At 51.1% G+C, this 19,006-nt stretch overlaps 1 protein-coding gene across 6 annotated transcripts in view; it reads left to right on the forward strand.

The window, feature by feature from the left end:
* The first annotated feature begins 142 nt into the window (after positions 1–142).
* COL27A1 (collagen type XXVII alpha 1 chain) overlaps positions 143–19,006 on the forward strand; it is a 203,893-nt gene continuing 185,029 nt past the window's right edge. For 3 of the 6 annotated variants that reach the window (XM_072936676.1, XM_072936679.1, XM_072936678.1), the window contains exon 1: positions 146–917. The gene's annotated coding sequence lies outside the window, so the exon portion shown is untranslated. Of the gene's footprint in view, positions 918–19,006 lie in introns of all 6 variants that reach the window. The other 3 variants (XM_072936677.1, XR_012058524.1, XR_012058523.1) reach the window with 3 other exon arrangements.

Genomic DNA, 19,006 nt, shown 5'->3' on the forward strand with positions numbered 1-19,006 from the left:
CAGCGCCGCGCCCGCCCCGCCCCGCGCCGCCGCGCCCAATCAGCGCCGCGCCCGCCCTACCTGACGGAGCGCCGCAGCCAATCAGCGCCGGGCGGGGGCGGGCCGGGGGGCGGCGCGCGGCGGGGAGGGGGCGGCATTGTGAGGGCGTGAGGGGCGCCGGGCCGGAGCCCCCGGCAGCGGCGGCGGGTTAGGGCCGGCTGCCTTTCTCAGCGGGGCGTGCCTGCTCGGTTTGTCAGGATACGGGGTTTTGAAGGTTTTAACTTTTTGTCGTGTTTAGAATTTTTATTAAAAAAATTAAATTTTCCCCCATCCTCCCCAGTTTTGGGAAACAACGAGGAAGGCGCCGGGACACAAAGCGGTTCTCGGGAAGGGGCGCTGCTCCTTGCAGGGCTCTGGAGGGACATGGCAGGTCGAGGGTGTCACGACCCCCCCGGCAGCCACCTGCATCGGCGTGCCCTGCCCGCCTCCTTTAAAAAAACAAAACAAAAAAGGTGTGTGAGGTGTGAGGCTTTGTGCCGCTCCTCTGCCGGGGATGGAGCTTTCCCCACCACAAGGACAATGACACCTGGGCCCCCCAGGCTCCACACCGGCAGTGACCTTGGCCAAGCCCCCCCGGTCCCGGAGGGAGGAAGCGCGGTGACACGGATATCCATTACCCACGGAGCCCGGCTGGGTGATCGCCGCCTCACGCCTGCTGCAGCCCGGCAGGAACGCGCTGCCAGCCCCGCCGCTCGGATCAACACAAAGGCACGTGGAAGCAAGGCTGGGATGCGCTGGAGGAGCTGGGTGGGCCGGGCAGAGCCGCAGGGCAGCAGCGGCAGCATCCCTACACATCCCACCGCGGGAAGGGGCAGAGCGCTGGGAGCTTGGCGGCTCTCGGCTGCTCGGCCCTGCCCGCAGGTGTGCGGCACTGCCAGGTGAGTGTTTGCATAACCTCTTGTTCCTGCAGAAGCCAATGGACGCTGACAAGTGTCCTTTGGGATGGGACAGCACCACTGACAAAGTGTCCTTTGAGATGGGACAGCCCCACTGACAATTGTCCTTTGGGATGGGACAGCCCCACCTTCACTCACCACATGGTCTAGGCTGCCAGTCCTTCTCTAGCACAATATTTAGGAGTTGCCTCCAAGGCAAACACTGCCCAGCATAGCTGCTGTGGGATAATTGTTCTGCAATCACTCACTGTTCTTCCCCCATACCCATGCCCTTCTCAGAAATAAACAGGACTTTATTCCTGCATACTAATAGAATTATTATTCCCCAGCAGCTCTGCTGCACCATTTCCCCCACAGAGACAAACCTTTCTGAGATCTGCTTTCCATAATTGCCACTAGCCTGTCGCTCCCCACGGGAGCAGAGTGTCCCTCTGATCAGGGGGAACACAGCTGGCAGGGAGGCAGGAGGGTTTGCTGAGCCACTGTCTCCTCCAGCAGTTCACACAAGGTTGTTGTCTATGGGAACAGGAAGAAGAAACCGAGCAGAGGAAAGATTAAGGAAAGAGTTGTCTGGAACAAAGAAATTCCTTAGTTTGAAATAGAAGTTGCACAGCCTCAGGAGCCAAAGGATGGATGCTGTGCCCACCTCTCAGCTCAGGGCTGGTCCCCACAAGGACCAGCACAGGCGGCCAAATCTGCTCATCTGATTCCCAAAATATTACATTCTCACCTCTGCTTGGGAGAAGCAAGTTAAGCATGTCAGTCCTTCCATCTCTTTATCCTCTGCTGTCACCCCAACAAAGGAGGGAGACAAGAAGATCCTGGCAGTGTCAGAGGTTCTTGGGTTCTTTAACCGAGCAGGACCCATGAAAAAGGACTGACCACCCCTTTTGGCGGTTGGATCACATGCAAAAACAGAGAGTCCATCCACCCAGCTGGCTGATTTCAGTGCTGAATTACTATGAGAATCAGTACAAAAAGCCACAGCAATAAATTTTACTGTCTATGCCACGTTGTGGGTACACACAACCCAGAGCCTTCATGGTAATGCCACATCCCAGTGGCAGCAGGGGCAGAAAACATGAGGCCTGAATTCCCACCTCGGTGAAAACCACTGGCAGCTCCCCCAGCTGCCAGGAGAAGGCTGGAGAAAGGCTGTGGAAGACGCTGGGTGAAGGGGATGGAGGATGAAGGGGATGGAGGATGCTGGATGAAGGGGATGGAGGATGCTGGATGAAGGGGATGCTGGATGAAGGGGATGGAGGATGCCGGGTGAAAGGGCTGGAGGATGCTGGTGCAGGGACCGGGGGATGGCACGTCCCCGGCCCGGCGCAGGGACAGTTCCGCAGGATCTGCCGCTCCCCCTGTTGATGTCACACAGAGTTGCAAGTTCTCCACAGCCTAGAGCACCGCACCCAAACCATCCCCGGCTGAACCCAAAACCCCCAAAAAACCGATGGCTGCTTTCAAGGGCGTTCAGCTGGAGCTGCTAAAGGCACAGAGCAAACCTGGCTGGCACCATGCCACCAAAATGTTCACGCTTCCCTTCTTTTTGTGTTCTCATTTTGCAGTGAGAAGGGGAGTAATGCATATGTGAGCAGGAGGGATCCCCAGGGAGCAAGCCACAGAGCCCAGGTCGTATGCAGGCAGCCCAGCCTCCATGCCTGCTTTTTCCATACGTTTTAAGGGAATAGATATCCTCCCAAGAATTGTTCCTATTCCATCAAATCAGCAAGATTTTCTTCCCCAGTGGAAAGTTTCTATCAGATATCCAGCAACCAGCTCTTTCTCTGACCTATTTGCAAGCCCCAAGCCACTCTCCACCACCTACTGCTTGAAAGCTTTGATAATTCAATGAGATGTTAATTCTGACATCCAGCATAGCTCTCAATACAAAACCTTCTCTCTTTTTTTTTTTTTCTTTAATTATCATTAATTACAATCCAGGAGTAATGAATCCTCTGCACAGACTTTGCCTTCCAAGCATCCAGCAGCACTTTGCTGCACAACTCCCATTAAGTCAATGTGTATTAAGTAGGTTTTGACAGTTCTGTGTGCTCTGAGGTGGGCAAAGCCAGGAAAAGACAAGGCAGCACAGCTCTGCCGTAGGGACAGAGGCACAAGGCTGAGTCCAGCCTGGTCAACACATGGAGGTGTCAGCACACATGTGCTTAAAACACACTGCAAAAGGGCACCGTCACTTTTAAGAACGTCAGGATCATCTGTTAGGGCAAAATCCTGCTCTAAATGCAGAGGGTTGTTAGTGAGATCCCATGTGCCTTTTCAGGGCACATGGCCTGTGAGACTGAGACACACACCATGCTGGGATCTTTTCCACCTTCATTTAGGAGCCTGCCTCAGTGGGGTTTTGCAGGGCTTGCCCCTGAGCAGGGTGCCTCTCCCTTTGCAGAGCCCTGATTCAAGGGAGATCAATATATTCTTTAGGCTACACTTCTTCCAAGAATATTTTCATTGTTCCACATGCATATTTATCATTTATTTAAATCATCAAATAAAGACTGATTGGAAGTTGAAATCCCCAGGAGCATCTCTACAAACCTGGTCATGAGACACAGGAACTGACTTAAAGCACGAGCAGAAGCCTAGGCTTTATTTGCCCTGCTGGAGCCAAGTAAACAGCCTGTGTGTTGGAAAACAAACAATTTTTACAGATATTTCTGGTTTTGTGACCAGGCCAACATTAGCAACAAGAAGGTGATAGTGAGAATGCAGAACTCCCTGTCTTCATCTCTTCCTTTATCTATTTTAAAAATAAAACACCTTCTCTGTGGTTGCTTTGGAGCAGCAGCCTTGCCTGAGCTGAGCACACGCATTGCCTTCATTTATCCTCTGATTTGAATATAAATGAAAGCAAGTGAGTTAAAAAGGGAGCCTGGGGAGTTGTCTCTGCAGGCCTACAGCTGCTGGTGGCAGGGCTGGGTGGGCAGAGGCCTGGAGCCTCACCTCAGTGTGCAGGAGGAACATCCACAGCATCACCCAAAGGTGACAAATTCCTCCTTCACTGTGTCCCACTCACTCACACACTGTGCTCACGGGGAATTTGCCCTTGAACATGTCTCTGAAATAATGCTGTTGCTTTAAAGGTGAGCCCAGGAGAGCCCTGTCACTGCAGTCAGCTGAGCCCTGAGCATCCCTCCCTCCAGCTCCCTGCAAATCCACCCAGGAGGGGCCTTGGATCCAGGTGTGGATGAGAAGGGACACACCTTTACCTGGCCATGAGCCCCCCGCAGCCTCTGCAGCCTCACACACCTTTTTATCTGCACAAAGCACTGCAGGGAAGCAGGGAACAGTTGCTGTCCTTGTTGCAAATTCCCAGACAGCAGCAGAAGTCCCAGCCCTGGTGAACGGGGCTGCAACGCTGTGTGCTGCAGCCAGCACCACTCCTACATGAACACAAACAAACCTGGCACTGGCACAGGTCTGCTGCCACCTCAGATCAATGCAATCAGCTGCCAGACCACCCTCTCCTGCCAGGGGAACATCAGCAGGACATGGAGGGGGTGTGTGGACCACTAACAAGGTCCCAATTCTACACAGACTTAAAGAGCAGCTTAACTTTAGGCAAGTCAAGGTCACACAAATTTAAAGCTAAGCTCTTTTTCATATCAAAAGTGTCCTACAAATGCAAAACATGGAATAAATTGGCTAATGTATATGTTTAATGCTGTCTGAGAGGTTGGATCAGAAAGGCTGAGCAGGGAGGGTCAGGCTGTGCACTACTGACTCAGAGTGCTTGGAAAGTACAGTTTCTCTTCCACAGGAAATTGTGATGCTTTCAGATGTGTTTTCATCTCCAAATCCTCCTGTGCATCCCAAATTTGCTGGAGAAGGCTTTCAGAAGTGTCGATGAGGAAGGATTCCCTTTTTTGTGCCATGGAAAGGTGCTGTGGGTGCCCAGCACTGCCAGGGTACAGCCAGGAACCAGCAGCTCACACACGTGGAAGATTTAAATGACATCAATTTGAGTGGTAAAATCAAAACTAAATGGAACAATTTGTTGAAATTAAATGCTTTGGAAGAAAAAATTATCCTCTGAAGGTCAAAATGAATGGTTCCGATTTTTCTTCCCATCAATAGTTTCCTACATGTTCCCACAAAATGGGTTGATTTCAGCAAAGCTGTGCTTGCCAATAAAGATCATTTCCACTGAAACCCTTTCTATCCTTCCTGCTGCCAAAAGAGCTCTGCCTGCAGCTGAGCACCCCACAGATCTACAAGTGGGGCATGTTTCCCCTCCAGTGCAGCCCCCAGCCCTCTCTCCCCAGCCCCTGGCTCTGGAACACTGGGATTTGGAGGGGCATCCCCCCATGGCAGGTGCTTTCTGCTCCCCTTTTTATTCCTGATTATTTCTGCAAATGTGTGTCACAAAACAGGCACAGCCCTGCCACTCGCTAGGAGGAGAGGAGCATCCCTTCAAAGAAGATTTAGAAAAGCAGTGTGGGAAGGGTTTCTGTAGTGCTCATCTACAGAAGAGAGCAGCAAATCCTCTCCTCTGATGGCAGATCGTGAAGGCAATCCTTGAGCGTGAAACACTGAGCTACCAGTGATTATGCAATTCCTTTGAAAAGGGGCTTTTCTTCCAGATCCTTCTCACAAATCTCCTGCTATTACCCACCCTAAAGCTCTGTTAACACTTTCAATCTCTTGCTTCCTGCCACAGACACTTCACCTTTCACTTTCACTTTCATTGAAAGCCTGTTGTTACCTGGGACATGAGGAGGGAAGGGATTAGGGATGGAGAGACCTGTCCGAATGAGACAGGCTGTTATTTATCCCCACCCTGCCTGGGCAGGGGACTACCCACACCGAGCCAGGTGCTGTCCTCAGAGCCCAGGCTCCCTCCTAAAACACTCCAGGTGCTTGATTCTTTCCACAGTTTTGTTTCAGTGATTCCCCAGGAGGCTCCAGCAAGGCTGGGGCTGATCCTGACTCCTGGCAGAGACCAGTGCTGGAGCATCACACGAGCGGCAGGGCTGGAGTTGGGAAATAAAGCCCAGCCAAGGACAGCTTTGGGGACAGCACGCCTGTCAGCGTTTGACCTTTTCAGCTGCCAAACCCTGTAACCCCAGAATAATTTAGGAAAGTGTCAGTGTGAAGGCAGGAAACAAGGTCCTTGATATTCCCAGGGGTGCAGGTGGGACATTGAGAGGCCATTTGGGCTCTAACACTGGGCAATCCATCAGCCAACAAAGCAAAACCTTTTATTTCTGCTTCTCTACCAAGTGCTCGGGCCTGAGCTTCCCTGCTGCAATGAGAAGCCACAACCTGGCACCACCACATCCCAAAATCCAACTGCTCCCAGCTGCTGGGAGGAGGGTGGGTGTGAGGAGCCTGAGAGGAGGCAGGGGCTGGGCTGAGCCAGTGGGAACAAGGCCAGAAACAGAGCCAGGAACAGCAGCAAGGGCGGGAGGAAGGAGCCTTCCCATTGTCCAGAACAAAGGACCAGATGTGCACCCAGGGTAGGGAAAATCCCACCCTCCCACAGCCAGAGCTGGTGTTTGCACTCAGAAGGGCCTCAAGGCTGTAATTCGGAGTGTGTTCTACACCAGCACAGCTAAACCCCTTCTGGAATTTACGTCATTAATTCAGCAACTCATTTCCTGCTTCCAGAGGGTTGTTCTGACTGACCATACCTGGCCAGATGCTCCATACCTGCAGGTATCTGGGTCAAGGGCGTTGCTCTTCCTTGTCTCTGATTCTCTGATTATTTTTTTTTCCTTAAAAGCCAATAAGTAAATCAACCCCATGATGGATTTTCCCCCCTTTCTTTTCTTCACTTCATCCTTACTCCTGAGTCTCCTGAGTTAACATTCTTCATTAGTCCTGCTCAGAAACCTGGTGGATAAACTACTGCATCTTTTGGGATGCCACTGCAGTGCTGAGTGTATCCACACAACCATTTCCACCCAATAACCTCCACATTAATCTCCAGCCATTCTGTGCTAACTTGTGCCTTATCTAACACAGGTATTTGAGAAAAGCTCCCAGTCTAAATTCTCTGACACTGAGACTGAAGAAAAACACCCTTTTCCTTTGAATTGGTTCCAAAATGTTGGACCTGTTGTTTTGTGGTTTTTTTTTTTTAACAATGAAGGTGATTCATTTCCAGTTTGATTTCATCTGGCTCTTGCTTCCAGCCATCCGTGGTTTTCCCCCTGCTAAATTACAGATCCTGCAATGCCCACTCTTTTCTCCTCTGAAGGAATTTATACACTGTCATCAAGTCACTTCTCAACTTCTTTTTTTAATAATACAAACAGATGGAGGTCTTTAAATTCTCTCCTCTGTAAAGCTGTTTCTCCAGTCTTTCAATCATTTTTGTAGCTCTTTTCAACACTCTCCAACACCCTTTCTTAAATGCAGACACCTGAAGTGGATGCAAAATTCCTGAATCAGTCTCTCCAGCCCCACAGAAAGGTAAAATCTTCTCCCAGCACCTACTCACTGTTTCCCCTCTCACACATTCAAGAGTCTGATTCAGTCTTTTGCCTAAAACACCACACGCTGACAGGAACTTTTCACTGAGCTGGTGCTCCACTACAGCCCTGGCTTGACTCCTGAAACAAAACCAAACCAGCCAAAGCAGCCCCTTTGCTAAGACTGGAGCTCCTTCTTTCCTAAGTGTTCCTCCCTGGACTGCTCCAATTTCTCATGCCACAAGAGCATCTTTTGGACTTTTACTGTAAACCCCGGGTTTGCTAAACACTGGACACTGAACCTGGGAAAAGGGAGATTTTTCTTGCATCAGATGTTATAATTTCCCCATTTTCTCTTTTTGTCTGTTCCCTGTCACCACCACTGCTGGGTTTTGGTGCTTCAGGCTGGCAGACATCCATCCATGACTGGGCTCAAGTCTGAGGACCTTTGCAGAGCAGAGGATGGGCCCAGCTGGCCACAGCTGGCTCATACCCAGGTGCCACCAGAGCTGTCAGCGTGACCTTGTGACAGCTCTGGGGAGCAGGGCTGGCAGCCAGGGTAGCCCCATTTCCCTGGCCGGGCTTCAAAACACATCAGCACTGATACCAGGGACAGATTTTCAGCACAGGCACCCGGTGTGGCCAAACTCTTCTGAGCAATGTGGCTGCCAACATCACACCCAGAGCTCCTGAGAGCTGAAATATCTGAAATTTCTCCCCTCCCAGGCTTTTCCTCCCCTGGTGCAGCATTGCAGCTACTTTTCCATCTGGGAGCACCCTCTGGGGTGCAGCATGGGCACTTACAAGCAGCGTTATGGGGCAGTTTTTAAAGGAATTTAAATAATAAGAATTTAAATAACATGCTGGGAAAAACGAAGCTTCTACTAGGAATTTCCCCCTCTTTCACCAGCAGGTGATTTCTCTGTGACAAACACCTCTTTTATGGGAGGAAGATCACCAGCCGTGATGGGGTTTTTACACGGGGAAGTAGCTACATTTTTGGGAAAAAAAAAGCCTGGGGCCATCCCTGGTGAGGCTGAGCTGGGTGGGCAGGGGCAGGCAGAGTTGCAGCTGCCGACCGCTGCATGTCAGTGTTGCTCCGCACAGCCCGTCCAGCTGTGCAACATCTGCCGGCACCGAAGCACCGCGGGCTCGCAGGAACGGGGCTCTGGGGACGATGTGACAGCACGTTCCGGACAGAGGGACAGTCCTCCTTGTGTGGCATGATGGGACAAAGGCTCCCTGTCCTCCTGAGGCAGCAGGAATATTCTCATCCCCTTCTGAGCCCCAAGCCACACACATCACCCCTCAAATCCCAGCCCAGCACCTGGCAGGGCTGCAAGCACGAGGGATTAGCTGCCATTCCCACTCTGGTTTCCACAGGGGCCGGGTTCAGAGGTCACAGGCAGCGTGATGCTGTGCTCTGGACAGCGCCCTCACTCCCTGGCACTGTGCTGTGCTGGTGTATCACTGGTGTCACCCATGGAGTGGCAGTGCCAGTGCTTTGTGGTGGATAATTTTTGCCAGGGTCAGCAGTGTGGGGAGCTCAACTCCCCTCACCAGTCTCACAGAGCTCCCTCTGAATTCAGTGGTAATGAATTCCATAATAATTAATTCAATAATAAATTCAATAATAATGCTCTCGACTCCTCTCCCATTCCCTCCCAGTCCTGCTGGAGAAGAAATCTGCAATACGGAGCCTGGATTTTCCATTGCCTTGGTAACATGTTGTATCCATGGCCTCAAAGAAATATCTGCTAAAGGTGTGAGGGAAAAGGTGAAAAGTGCTGTGGCCACTAGAGGAAACACTTTGTTCTGGGAACTCACAGATTTCTCACCTGCAGAATCAGATCTGGGATTAACCACACAGCTGCCAGAGTGGACCTGTGGTTTCAAGAAAAAGGAAACAAAAGATAATAATTTTACTCTGATTTAATGGAATGACAGTTTTGATGGTGCCCCATGCCAGGTTAGAAGGAGGCTAGATTTCTAAAGTGGAAATAAAGTGGAAATTCAGCTGCCCAGAGGTGAACAAAGCTCTCGTTGACTTTGGGGGCAGAGGGAGGTGTAGAATTCAAAGGCTGCAGACTTGCTGGCTTCATGCCCGTCCTACAATCAGCCAGAAAAGCTTGTCCAGGTGTTGCACCAGGAGTGAGGTGAGGCAGTTCCCTCTCCATTCAGAAGATCCAATGCTGGCCTTGGGAAGAGAGGCCATCCTCCAGATCAGCAACATTTGTCTGTGTTTCATTTCCTGACCTCCAAAACTGGAGAGGTGGGAGACTTTCCAGCCTTACAATGAGGCCCAGAGGATTTGTTTGTCAAAGCTCTCAGAGCTATCATTTCCCTTATACCTGCCCCAAAGGGACACCGCTGGGAATTGAGAGGAATGACCAGGAGCTACCAGCTAAATAGCATTGGGGGTTTTTCATATGCAAGTTTAGAGTTAGATGAGAGCTTGTTGCACAGCATCACTTGTTGCAGAGAAGTCCAGCAGCTGGCACGGACATGGCCTGAGAGTGTCCTGGTACCCATCACACTCTGAGTCACACAGACACTGCTGCAATAGGGTTAATCAGCACTTCTTTTACTTCAAAACCATTTGCTAGAGCAGTATCCACAAAACACTGCTGTGCTCCAGGGAGATGACAGGCCAAACCCTGGCTCACTCCAGCCTGAACCCTACAGGGAGCCATCAAGCTGGAGCTGTGAAAGCAGCAGAAATTCATGACCCTGTCCTGGTCAGCCCAAGAGGCTCCATGACCCACGAGGGAGGCTCTGGGGCAGATTACTCACACCACAAGTATGAGCAAGGAAAGGATGAGCATGTAGGGCTGCACTGCTGAGCCAGAGCCTGAGGCAGAGCCATGGAGATGCTGGGAGAACCCCCCAGCACAAGCAGACCCTGTGTATCCAGGTCTACAACACCCCAAAGCCTCAGCAGCAGCTGCATGATGGGCAGGATGGCAGGAAACCAAATCCTGGGGTTGTCATCCTGCAAGGCTGCCTCACCCAGAGCTTCCACGGGCTTGACCTGCTTGAATCCTGCAAGCATCAGCTCTGCAGTTAGCAATGGCCTTGCAAACTGCCTGGTGACTGCCAGAGAGCAAACAGGAGGCTCCACCAGAATGTTTTGGAAGCTCAGAACCATATTTTGGCTGCAGTTTGGCTCCCTGTGCTCCCTGAGCTGGATCAGGCCTTCCCCTCCCCAGCTTTGTACTACAGGGACGCTTCTGTGCAGCCAAGGGATTTGCTCAGTGGCTGCAACATAAACTTGGGAACTATTCCCTCAGCCAGGGAGTTATATAAAGTGCATTCCCCACGATTTCTCTCTGCAGGGAATATCCATGGTGATGATGCCCACAGGCTCTCGCCTGTTCCGCCTGCGAGCAGCAGAAATTCAGCTCTTGGTGCAGGTGCTTGGAAAAGCCACTTCCAGAGCCACCACTTATTGGAAATGAAATAAAAACAGCAAAGGGTCGTGGCCATTTCACAGAAAAATCATGTCAGGGACAGAAAGAGAAACACATTGCTCCCACTGAGTCACAACATCCTCTTCCCAAATTTGTGGAATGAGTTATCTTGAGTTTCTCCAGTTTGAAACAATTCATAAGATCTAATTTTGGAATATAAAATAAATCACCATGAAAACAAAATGTTTTAAATTATTAAAATCTATTTGAACAAGCAAAAAATATTCCTTCCAGCCTCTTGCAGAGGATTTTGAAAGTTTCCCATGTCTCTCCTGGCTGGAAGAAAGATCCTCACCAGATCTCAGATACTCAATTGCTCTGTCCACAGCAGGCAGAGAGAAGGTGGATGAGCAGAGCCAACAGTGTTGTGCTGAAAATCTCTGGCTCTGCTACCAAGATTTCACCCCCAAAAAACAGATATAATGAAATTCCCTGGATATGGGAATCAGCACAGGCCACCTTTAGAATTATTTGATTCTTCAGAGCTCATGAGGCACCAAGGCCGTGGATGGGTGGCAGCCCTGGCGCTGTCACTTCCCCAAGAACAGCAGCATCCTTCTCAAACCCTCAGGGCCAAGTGAAATTCCCCCTTTCTGCAGGAACAGTCTCCTCTGAGCCCCTTGCAGTACATACATTCATTAATTCACCCAGAGCCACAGCCTAGCCACACATTTCTGAGCAAACCCAACCTCCCCCTTTGGCAGTCAGTGTTTCCAGCACTCCCTTACACACTTTCCTCTGCCACAGACAGGATGGTTGTTTCCCAGCTCTTTGGAGATGTCTCCCTGTGGTTACCTTCTCCTCCTTTGCCCTCCCCAGCAGCTCCCACCTCACTGTTCCCATCTCCATCCCCTGCAAAGAGCCCCACAGGAGACAAGCACCAGCCAAACAGATTTTTCCCTCAGAAGCAGGGATTTTTTGTATTAAATCCCCTGGAAACAATAACTGAGTCTTCATAAATGCCATGGGAAGAAAAGCCCTGGTTCAAGACCTAAGCACAGTCAGGATGAATATGATAAGGGTTCCTGTGCCCAAAGGACCAGGGAAGGGAGAAAGGCAGGGGAACACAAAGGGAAATGCTTCATTAGCTCTTCCTGAGGTGATCTGCTCCCTTTAAAGGCCAATGTCTCCTCCAAAGGGTTACAAGGCAGCAGCTTGCAGCCCAGTTCATTGCAGAGCTGTCCCTGCAGCCAGGGATGTTCCTGCCAGGGCCCCTCTCAGCGCTGGCTTTGGGCAGAGCTAAGGACCTGCCCTGCCCTGTCAGCCTGCCCCTGTTCTCTGAAACCCCCCAGCTCTGAGATCTGCACCCTGGGCTCTAGGAATGGGTCTGAAACTCAGTGCTTGAGGTTCATGGGGAATGTTTTCCTCCTTCCCTGTGATCCCCTGAGTCCTGGAAGATTTCAGCCAGGCAGAGCCATTTGGATGAGCACAGTGATGAGTTTTGGCATTGAAGAGGAGAAGGTTTTGTGGGAACTGAGATTGCTGGGGACTCAAACCCCCTGGACAGTGCCCTGAGGCTGCTAGTGGCCCCACTCCTTGTCCAGGATGTGGCAGCACAGCATCTCTTGGCTGTGCCCAGTGGGCATCAAATAGCACACAGGCTTTTGTGCAGCTCATTCCTGCAGGGTCCTGTCTCAGAGCCCATTCCTTCCTTCTCTCTCAGACAGCTGTTTACATTTTTGTTTGTGTGAATAATCTCAAATATGAAGGCTTTGCTTTGCTTTTTACCCCATTAGATAATATTAATTACTGTAGGGAGCCAAATAGCTTGGAGAAAGGGGGAGAAAAAAAAAAAAAAACCCACTCTGGAAAAGCTGCAGGCCTTGCAAGTATTTAAAGGGCCATCTGCAACTCCTCCAAAACTGTACAGACAAATGAGAGCAGCAGTAGCACATATTTATTCAGTAGACATCATGGCAACATTCCTGCTCCTGCCTCAGCCATGAACCAGCACCAAAAATGTTCCTCAAGCCCTCCTCTCCACTGGGAATGCAGCAGAGATATTGGCAGGACTCAAGCTGGGGAAGGATTCACCTGGAATTTTGGGTGCAGTGCCAGCTCTAGCCCTCAGAGCTGCTGCACATCTTCTCCTAGCAGCTTTCCCAACAATATTATGGGCTGGCTGGCCATTGGGAAGATGCTTGACTCAAGCAAACAAACAGTAACCTCAGGTGGGCAGGGATGCAAACACAAACCCAGATTTCCCACTGCCCCATGTACACAAATTCCCTCTGGGCATCTCTCATCAGAATTTAGATACCGTCCCCACTTTGCATCTGGACATAAATATTTGTTAGGCATAATGAGGAAAGACTGAAATCCACTTTAACATGTGTACTGAGACAAGCTGCTTAAGAACAATAACAAATAACAATAAGTTTATTAATAATTCATCCGTTTCAAGCAAACATCTCCAGGCAGGCATTCCTGCCTATTGTCTCTGATATTAAGCAGAGCTACTGAGGCCTGGCCCTGATTTTTCAGTTGGACACCAGCCAGCAAAGCTTCCAGGTGGATGATGCTGATTTACAGCCCATCTCCGTTTGCTGCCCTATTTGCACTGCTTTGTTCAGGGGCTTTTGTGTGAATTACCTTCCAGGGCAGTCATAGCTTTTGAAATATGGGAAGGAAACAGCAGCAGTTGGAGGAAACCTAAAGTGAAATTCAGTCACAAATCTTGTCTGTTAATTCCTGTTCCATCCCTTTCTTTCACCAGCACTTGCCTTGGGAAGTCGTGCCTCTCCCTGGCATACTTTCCACCAGAGATATTATACTGCTATAAATGTCAGACATTTGAAGAACAATCCTATCTATTAGCATGCAAAAGAGTATTATTTTCTGCAAGTTATTAGGTTTAAAGGCATCTATGTGCTTGGCAGATTGATGTCTGCAGCTCCAGATCGCAGTACCAGTTATGGGAGCACTCTAGAGAGACCAGGGTTCTCATCTAGCCCAAAACACAGTCTTCAACAAAAGGAGAAAACTGGGCAGGAAAATGGTGCAAATGTCTTCAATACACCTACTCGCTTTCAGTTTGAGGTCATTCCACCTTGTCTGGTCACTCCATGCCCTCTCTCCATCTTTCTTGTAGGCTCCCCTCAGATCCTGGAAGGCCACAATAAGGTGAGCCTCAATCCTTCTCTTCCAGGCTGAACAAACCCAATTCTCTCAGCCTTCCCTCAGAGGAGAGGTGCCCCATCCCTGTAATTCCCTTGGTGGCTGCCAGCTCTGTCCATGCTCCTTTTGGAACCAAGTAATAGTGGGGAAGGCTGCAGGGCTGGGTGTACAGATACATATGCAATGCCTGTACGTAGTGATTTACAAAAAACATCACACTGGCACAGATGCCCCCACAGCAAAACACGGATTTGGGCAGAGTTTGGTTTCAACGTGGGTGGCAGAGCTTGTGCCCATGAGCATCAGGAGCAGAAAAGAGCAATAATCCCCACACCTCCCCAGCAATGGGCTCTGATTTGGAGGGGCAGTGCTTGGGGCAAGCCAGCCCAGAGCAGGTGGTTCAAAACTGTGTGAACAAACCCTTAACAAGCACTGCAGATTAGCCCAAACAACAGCTCATCAGCATTCAGCCCAAAGGCCACGGGCTGCACGGGAGAGAATAGAGAACAACGAGAAGGACGGGAGATGAAAAGAAAGCAGAGATGGGAAGTGCTTTTAATAATATTGTTTCCTAATTACAGCACAGAGAGCAGATGCCATCTGCTTTGACGTTTACAACTCAGCAGAGGACGTGCCAAAAGCGCAGGAGGGAACTGCTCACACAGGGACACAGTGGCAGCACCTGTGGCAGCAGCAGTGCTGGGGACTGACTGTCCCAGCACCTGACCTGGGGCTCCTGTCACCCAGGTGAGCTATTACTGCTGGTGCTTCTTTTGAGGCTACAAAATACACTTTAAGGGCCTCTCCTGACCCTGGTCAGAGGGGCACCACTTTGCAGGGAAAGGGTGGCATCATCCTCCAAGAAACTGATCTGTAGGGTGGGGGACAGCACCTGCCCCACCTGGTGTGGAGAGACAGTTTCTCCAGTAGCTCCATGCACTGGGAATGGGAATTCATTCCCCCCCAGTCTCTGCAGAGCCATCCTCCCACCACAGTATGAACCTGCTGCTTTTCTTGCTACTTCTGAAACATTTTTGATGCAGGTTCAGTGTCACTACCCACTGTGAGAAGCCAAAATGAATTACTGCACAGCCCAGCACCACAGCTGGCTGTGGGGCAGGTGCCTGAGCCTGCCCCTGGCCCTCACCACTGCCCCACAGCAAACTGGGCATGGATGGGCACATGTGGGGCCAGTATGGACCTTCCCCAGTATGGCAGGATGCCCTGGGCCCGTTTCTCTGAACGGTGTGTGTACAGGAAGATCTTCAACTCCTGAAAATCTTCCCTCCAGCCTGGCCTGGCATCTGCCAGCCCCCCATGCCTGTCAGAGCTGCACACAGAAGTGCACAGGATGAGGCACACTAATGCATGTTTTGGTCCCAGGCCAAAATAAACGCTGGCTATAATCACCCTCCCGGGAAAGCCAAACAGAGGACCCCTTTGTTAGGGACAACTCGGCGTGTTACGCTTCATTTGGGCCAACAGCACTTCCAGCACGAGGCTTGGGGCACCATCTGCTTGATGTGGGCAAGGTGGGCTGAGGCCAGAAACCAGGGAAACAGGGAAATCTCAGGACAAGGAAATTTGGATGATGCCTCTTCAGTCAGCCTGGCCCATTAAGACTCTAAAAATCTGGGAAGAAGTCTGGCAGGTATGTTGGGCTCATTGTGGTCTCTGCTGGAGGTGAGGGTTTGTAATGGGACTGTGTCTTCTGTCCCACTCACCTTTTGAGCAGGTGTTATGAAAAGATCCAGCTTCAGGATCTGCTGTCTCTGGCTAATTCCTATTTAGTTTCCTTCAAAACTAGAGATAGAGGAATGACAGCACTGGATGAAACCCTATGGCTCTTTGCTAAGCCCAGGATAAACTTTAGTCATTTGTGGAAACTTCTTTATCGATGTGTAAATATGATTAAATGACCCAGGGGAAGGTCTGTCCTGACAAACCAGGTCCCCTGAGCACATCCCAGTACAAACTGGGATCATCCCAGTGCAAAGGGGCTGTAGCCCAAAGCACCTGAGCCTGAGGGCAGCAAGGAATGTGCTGACGTCCAGGTCAGTGCCAGGTATTCCTGCAAGGAGGAGGGGGTTGGACTGGATGGTTCTTATGGATCCCTGCCAATTGGAGATCACAGCTGATTCTGGGATGCTGTGATGACCTGCAAGCTCCTGCAACAGCTGCAGCCAGTCAGCAAATCAGCGGGTGCCAGAGCCCTGAGCCCGTGTCCTGCCCTGGCACGGGTGCTGATGGTCAGGGCTGGCCTCAGTGGACGTCTTCTCCTGAAGGGAATGAGCCTGTGTCCTGCCCTGGCGCGGGTGCTGATGGTCAGGGCTGGCCTCAGTGGACATCTTCTCCTGAAGGGAAGGGGCTGGGAGCAGTTTCAGGAGGTAGGGAGGTGCTCTCCTCCCCCCGAGGTGTGCTGGCTGCAGGATCCCTCTGTGCTGCCCCAGGTAAGGTTGTGCAGCTGGGGTGAGATGGGCTCTGTGTGCTGCAGGGGGTGGTTGTGTCTGTGGGGTGAGAAAGCCTGCTCTTCCCGGTCTCAGGGACAAATATCTCCTCTGGTGGTACCACTGAGTTGTTAGGAGGTGTCACTAGCATGTGACAACAGGCTGGTCCGGAGGGATTTGTCCCAGCAGCAGCCCCAGGGTACTGCCTGAGTTGGCTGTGCTTTGCTGCCTTAAAGCCAAAAGAGTGCTTGGGGTGTTTAATGTCTGTGAAAAGCCAGGAACAGCCTTTCTGTTGGTTCCCAACAGCTGCAGCTTATGGGTTTGTGCAGAGAGATCTCTGAGCTGTGCCTATCCAGCGTGTGCTGAAGCAGGGGAGCTGCTCCTGAGGCCAGCACGGATCCATGGACACCCCATGTACCTGTCTGTGTGGTGTGTGTTGGACTCAGATTTCCTGGGAAAGCCTTATTGACCTCCAAATAAACACAAGGAAGGGGCACAAAGCACAGAGGGACTGAGGGTGATGGGCCTGCAGCTCCAGCTCTGCAAAGTTAATGTTGTTTCTCCCTGTATGGGTGAAGTTTCTGGTGTTATCAAAGTGGAAATCCAGGTATGTTTTAGTCCTGTGGGGAAAAGCAGTGAGCAGTTTATTTTTCCTTTGACAGATCACTTATGATCTACAGCCATCTGGCAAAGCAATTCTTAACTTTTTTCCTCTTATTTATGAGGGCCAAGGGAGCCAGAGTTATTTGCAGCTGGGATGCCAATTGCTGCTGGCAACTGCTGCTGATCTGGGGTCCTTCTCCCCTCTGCAGCCCTGGGAGGGAAGAGAGACTTCTGCAGCAGGCAGGGGGCTCTGATGTGCTGCTCAATGGTGTTCAGACTCCTAAATCAGGGTGTTCAGCACCAGAGTTGTGTCTCAAAAAGAATGCAATGCTCATGTTTGGTCAGGGGAGAAGAAAAAGGAGAGGGGTAACTGCTGTTCTGTGTTGGATATGGCTGCACACAGCTCTGTTGGATGGAAGTGGTGCACAGTGGGCACAGAGGAAACCTGTCTGTAGCTCAAGGATGTGAATGGTGCACATGAGGATGGGGCTGATGCCCCAAAACTGCTGTGTCTCAGCAGCTTTTGGCATCCCTGGGTGGGTTGGGCTCCCTGCTGGCTCTGGGGAATGATGAGTTTTGGTTTCTTTGTGCTCATAAAATGCTCTGCTAGCCTGGAAAGGAAGCATTAGGGATGTGCAAATCATTAATTACTAATTAACTGGTAGATTGTTCACAGGATACAGCCAGGGACTGAGCAGTTCCAGCACAGAGTGCTGTAATCTGTGCAGTCTTAGGGGTGGGTGCCTGAAGGAGCAGGAGATGCACAAATGGGAAATACTTGGCAGAAAAAAAAGCAACATTTTGGGAGTGTAAAGGGGGAACAGATGGTGCTGGGGGGATGACAGCAAGGTGCCCTTCAGAAGGACATCAGTCAGAAATGGGATCAAAGCCTCTGTCAGGGGTATTCTGACTCCTCTAGGGAAGGTCAGGGAACATTAAACAGAGACCCCTGGGCTGCAGGGGCTCCTCAGGGATGAGCAGAACCTGTGGGGTGATCAGAGGTGAATTGTCCCCAGCTGGGCTGAGTTAAGCTGAGGTGGGGTTTGGGTTTTAGCAGGTGTTTTGAGTGCCCACAGTGAGCTGTGTCCCTGGGAGCCCATTCCAGCTATTGCCCAGAGTGGGACTGCCGGGGTGGCTGTGCTGTGGAAACTGGGGTGGAGCTGCTGGGACAGGCACCGGTGCCAGTGTGCTCCCTCATCCAGAAGGAAGGGGTTAATGGAGGGCTCAGGCTCACAGGCCCCTGCTGGGGAGAGGGGCAGAGGTGCAGCTGGGTGCATGGAGCACTCTCCTGCCCAGGTGAGGGATTTGCTGCAGGGCTGTGGGGTATTTGTTTCCCCTGTGGGAATGTCCATCCCCGTTTCCCACCTCTGAGCCTGTGTCAGTGGTTTCTGGTGCCACTGAGGGTGGCTATGGCTTCTGTGTCCCCTTCATTGCTCTGTACCTGTGCTTCTGCTCTCATTGACATGCAAAGCTTCCCTAGTTTGCTTTATTGATAAAAAAACCTTGCTGCCAAAAGAGCTGGCAGAGAGTAAGTTAAATCATCACTAAATTGGTGGTGAAAAGACAAGCTTTAGGCATTGCCAGACTTCTTTTCCCCCTTGGCTGTGCTGGCACTGATGGCTGAGGGGCTGCCTGGTGAGGGGGCTGAGCAAAGCTTTACCAAGTGTTATTCTAAACCCCCTGGCACCTGGCCTGGTGGTTGGTAAGGGAGAATGAAGCGTCCCAGACAGCAGCTGGCATGGCTCCAGTTTGACAGTAATCACCTTTCAGGTGGGATTTTGGCTCTGGTTTAACTGTGTCAGTCCTGAAAATGTGTACAAGTGAAACAGGAAACATGGCCAGCTACTGCTTTAAAGCTGCCTGGCTGCCCTCTGAGGGCAGCAGCAGCAGCTTGGCTCCTGAGGGATGTCCTCAGGGGCAGAACCAGCAATGAAAGGTGCTGCAGTGGTGCAGAAAGGGTTAATCCCCTTGGCTTGAGGCTCACCTCGACCTGAGCC

Source organism: Taeniopygia guttata, chromosome 17 (genome assembly GCF_048771995.1).
Source record: "Taeniopygia guttata chromosome 17, bTaeGut7.mat, whole genome shotgun sequence".
In the NCBI taxonomy this organism is placed as follows: Eukaryota; Metazoa; Chordata; class Aves; order Passeriformes; family Estrildidae; genus Taeniopygia; species Taeniopygia guttata.